The sequence below is a fragment of the Neovison vison genome, chromosome 5 (assembly GCF_020171115.1).
Source record: "Neovison vison isolate M4711 chromosome 5, ASM_NN_V1, whole genome shotgun sequence".
Taxonomy (NCBI): domain Eukaryota; kingdom Metazoa; phylum Chordata; class Mammalia; order Carnivora; family Mustelidae; genus Neogale; species Neogale vison.
The window spans coordinates 9537018-9542343 of record NC_058095.1 but is presented as its reverse complement, the minus strand read 5'-3'; positions in this window follow the sequence as shown (position 1 = coordinate 9542343).

Genomic DNA, 5326 nt, shown 5'->3' with positions numbered 1-5326 from the left:
AATGGACTTTCCCCCCCTTTCTCTAACAAAGGAATTGTAGCTTCAGGATTGGGACTGATGGAACAGGAGTATGAGTTGACGGTTTCAAGCTCCAGGCACTGATACTTCCAGGAGATACTGCTCTTATTTGGGGATGTAAAACAGTGTTCAATTTTTCTAGGTTGTTGAGGAGCAAAACAAGGTATCTTTTGGATTTTGTTGAGCAACAGAGTATTTTAGATCTTTTGCCTCCAAATTTGTCATTGTTTTGGGGGGCAGGGTATTTTTTATTTTTTTATTTAAAATCAAGTAATTAACATTAAAATATATTACTGGTTTCAGAGGCGGAGTTAGGTGATTCATCAGTCTTCTCTATACCCAGTGCTCATTACATCACATGCCCTCCTTAATGTCCGTCACCCAGTTCAGCCTACCTTAGAAGGCAGTGACCTGGTACACTGGGGTTGGTAATGTAGAAAATTATCTCAGTTTTTTGTTTGTTTGTTTCTGTTTTTGGCTTTGTTGTTTTTGTTTTGGTTGTTTCTTGGAACTTAACCGTAGTTCTTGAACTCCCCTGAAAATGCTACTGTGGCTAGGAAGCACGTTACATTAAAGGTGGCATTGGTTTTTGTATACTCCAGATTTTAAAGCAGTGAGCCTTTCCTATTTTTTTTTTCAAGAGCCCATAGGGTAGGTTATTTGTCATTGCTATTTGAATAAAGCACCCTTTGCAGTCCTAACATTTGTTGGAAACAGTGGGAACCTGAAATTTTTGAGCCTCATTTACACCAATATATGTGTAATAATCTGTTATTTTCCCTTTAATAACTTAGCAAATATCTTTTTGCAAAAGGCACATAATGATGATACCGCTTATTCAACTTTGTTCCAAGTGGTTTGGATTTTGTTGAACCCTTCTAACTCTGCAGAGTATTCAGGGAGGCAGAACATTTTTTGAGGAAAAATTGCCCCTTCCAGATCTGTGAAATGAAAATAGGTTTATGATGAAAATTGGAAATGAACAGCAGTCAAAAAGAGCAGCAAAGATGGGGGTTTCATCACATGGGGTTTTGGTTGCAGGAATTCTTGACTTCCACAGTATTTAGTATGTCTTGTTTTATTTCCAGTGCATTTTATAACTATAAAATGGTTATTACATTTTGAACAATTTGAAAGCAAAGTTGTTGGCATTGTTTTGCTGTTGTGCTAGTTAAAATTCATGGTCTCCTGTTAAGTACAAATACACTAAGAACATCAAATGTGGTAGTTCAAAAAAAGAAAAAAAGTGATCCTCTGTGTCTGGGTTAGACCGTTGTCCACTGGCCAGACCTGTCCTCAGATTCAGGCCTTGACTCTTAGACTCATGGCATTTAAGAATGCTTTACCTAAGACATTCAGTAACTTTTTTTTTTTTTTAAAGAAATAATCATGTCTCAAAAAACACACAAAAACAAAGGGAAGACTCTTTAATCACAGAGCAAGAGTAAAGACTCAATATTTTCATACATTGCCATCAGAGGTTTTGTATATGTACTTTATAATTTTCTATCAGAAGTGAAGTCAACCTTAACTCCCTGCTTGTAACCAGCTTGTTTCATGTTATTTTCCTGTGTCATTAAATAATTACATCCATTTTATATTTCAAAAAGAAAAAAAAATTGTACCGCTAGAGGTGCCTGGGTGGCTCAGTGGGTTAAGCCTCTCTGTCTTCGGCTCAAGTCATGATCTCAGGGTCCTGGGATCGAGGCCCGCATCAGGCTCTCTGTTCAGCGAGAAGCCTGCTTCCCCTTCTCTCTCTGCCTACTCATGATCTCCTTTCTCTGTCAATTAAATAAATAAAATCTTTTAAAAAATTGTACTGCTACCTTTCTAAATTAGTGGAACTAGAGTGGAAGTATGAGCAGTAATTTGGACAAAGAATAGAAAGATATTCTCCTTTGAGTTTGCTCTTTGCTCTCTTTTCTCTTTGGAAAACCATCAGCTACATAAAAGCACATTCACAAAAGCTGGAAGAATAGTCCACATTCACCTCCCCACTTGAACCCCATTACTGTCTGGCAAAATGGTAACCTTGGGGAGACCAGAGTAAAATCCCTTAGCTCTAATTCTTTAGCAGAAAACAAAAATTGTAAGAAAAAAAGAAAAAATTGTTCAGCTACTCCAAGTAACAAATTTCAATCCATAAGACCTCCTAATCTCTGAAGCAAGAAGGTGGAAGTCTCATCCTTATGGGATTGGACAGGACATCGGTTCAGAAGAGTGGACCTCAGTGCAGGACACTGACTTCAATTCAGGGCAAGGAGCATGGTGGTGTCTCCCACAAAGCCAGTGCACTGACCTTTCTCTATTTTGTTTTCACTTCAGCTGACTAAGCATATCAATCTTAACACTCATACTTCAACTTGAGGTTACGCTGAAAGCATTTAATCTGTATGTAGGTTAAAGGGATTGCAAAAGAGAAAATAATTCAAATCAAATCTAAAACACAGTTTGAAAAGTAAACAGGTGAAAAGAGTAAAGCTCAGAGAGAGGAGGGATGGTTAATGTAGAGCTCTAGTAACTGAAAGTTTGATGCTATAAAAAAAAGCATATTTATTAATAAAATGCAAAATGAGGTTCCCAAGAAAGATTACAAATCGTGTATACAGAAGTCATTTTGGGTAAGGATGGCCTTTCAAATCCTTTGGAAAAGGACAATTTATTCAACAATCACAACTAGTGCTTACTTATGGGAAACAAATAGTTTGATTCTCATTTCACATTATATATCAAAATAAATTTCAAGTTTATTAAAGAACATATTAGGTTTTTTTTCAGATTTAGAATAAATTATTTGTGAATATCTATCTGGTCATGATGAGGGAAGTCTTTCCATACAAAACAGAAGAAGGAAGAAATCATCATAGAAATGATAAAATCTTTTGAATATATAAGGTTTAAAAGTTGATATCTTAAAAATATCATAAACAAAAATAAATGGTAAGCAATAAACTGGGAAACATATTTAGGGGAGGAAAAAAACTTTACGTGTATTCTTTTGTACACATGAAAATTTTCATTTAAAATGGCACATTTGAACTAAATTCTGTGAACTGTTCTGAGTCCTGAACAAAATGTTTAAGTAGGCATGCTTAATTACTTCCTGATTTGTTTATTAGATTTGGGGCAATGACTTAAAAGAGAGTAACAGGATGAATTTACAAAAGAGTAGATTTTGGAGTTTTACAAGTCATGTTAGAATCCTTCAAACATCCACTGGCTCTTTTTCCATGTGTATGTAATTCAGTTTCTTTGAGTCTCAATTTGAAATTGTGAAATTTGACTACTTGGTTTTGTCAGTATGTAATGAATACTAGTTTCCCCCCTCCTTTGATCGTCAAGTTTCATGGATTCCAATTCTCTAAATAATATACTATAAAGGTCATTCTCTAGACCAGGATAGTTGGCAAGCCATCTTATGTGGGTGAATTTGGCCTGAATCATTTTGTTAATAAAGTTTTATCAGAACACAACCATGTCCTTTTTTTTTTTTTTTAACCTGTTGTCCGTGGCTGCTTTCGCTCTATAACAGCAAAGTTGAATCATCATGATAGAGATTTTTTCTGTCCTGCAAATCCTAAAATAACATACAACCCTGCAGAGAAAGTGTGCCTACTCCTGGAGTAAACCATGTTGTTACTTATTAGTCGTTAGAAGACAACGATGCCCTTGTGGAATACCTGCATCTTAAGAAAGCAAGATTTAATCTGAAAGTGTTAAAATGAAGATTCTGTGTAATAAAGAGAGGAAATGTCAAGATTATAGGAGCTGAGAGTGGACAAGTGATTGCCAGGGGCTGGGGGCACGGGATATCGGGAGAAGTTGGTAAAAGGGGACACATTTTCAGCGATAAGATGAATAAGGTCTGAGGACCAAATGCAAAACATGGTTACTATCGTTGATTCCACTCTACTGTATCATTGGATTTATTAAGAGAATAGAACGGAAATGTTCTCACCACACACATACAAGGATAAATCCAGAAGACGGTGGATGTGTTAATTAACCAGGTGAGGGGAATCCTTTTACAATGTGTACTTAGATCACCAGGATGCACATTTCAGAGGGCTTACAATTTTATACATCAATTGGACCCCGGTAAAGATGAAATTAATATATGTATATAAAGATTCTGTATTTAATATAATTTCCATGGGTTCTAAATCATTTTAGCTAAGTTGTGTTTTTAATCTGTGTTATGTACTCTATGCCTTCCCCCCCCCTTCTTTCTCTCCTTTTCTTTATTAGCAAATGTAGAGTTGTATCTAACCTGGAACTTCATTGAAGGTGATCTCTGCCTCCAGTATATCCCCTTTGATTTTGCAACAATACAAAATATACTCGAGCAGATGTTCTACTCATTAGAAGCCCTGGCGAAGGTACAATGAAAACGGACAGACTGCCAGAAATTAGGCAGAGGAATCTAGACCTGGTATCTTCACTTCAATTCAATCATGCCTTGTGCTAATCCTTCCTTAGATGAATCTAAATGTATTTGCATGTCTTTGGCCTTAGAGATGAAATGGAGCATTTTTTGGTATATCGTCCTTCTCAAACTTAGGAGCATTTCCTCTTTTCATCAACAGGAAAACAACCCCAGTTAGGATCTTCGTGGACTCTTGCCCTGCCATTTTAGAAATGAAGAGATGTTTGGCTGGCTGGTTCATCAATTTGGCAGGTTTAGACATTCTCCAACATCCACATGTTCAAATCTAAAAATTATGAAACTATGGTTTTATTTAATTTCTATTTATAAAGCAGAAAAAAAACCCAAGGAAACATATCAAGATACATCCCCAATTCTATTCAGACCATATTTTTAAATTTTTCTTTTGTGTCACTTAATTTCCTCTGTTTTAACATGTGTTCTATTCGTCTAGTGTTTATATAATTCAAATAGTTGCAGATAGTCATCATGTCTGCTTTTGAGTCACTGCTTGGACCAGAAAAGTATGTGGGCTGGCTTCTTCTTCTTCTTCTCCTGTTTTATGTTCCCTTCTCCTTCAGAATTCAGTTGGTAAATATTATTGCTTTGTTTTTTTAAATACATTCCTTATTCCATTTTTTCTAAATGACTCTTAACCAGAATGCTTTCTTTTTCTGGATATGGGCATCTAGAAATTAATATTTCCAGTGCCAGAGAGATATATGAGACATGGTAGCCAGTGTCTGATATTTAACTTAGTAAGATCTGAGTTTAAAACTTGTTTCTGCTTTTTACCAATTTTATGCTCATAGGCAACCATAACTTCTCTAAATTTCCTCATATAAAAATACCTATCTCAAAGTCTCACTAGTACAGATAATT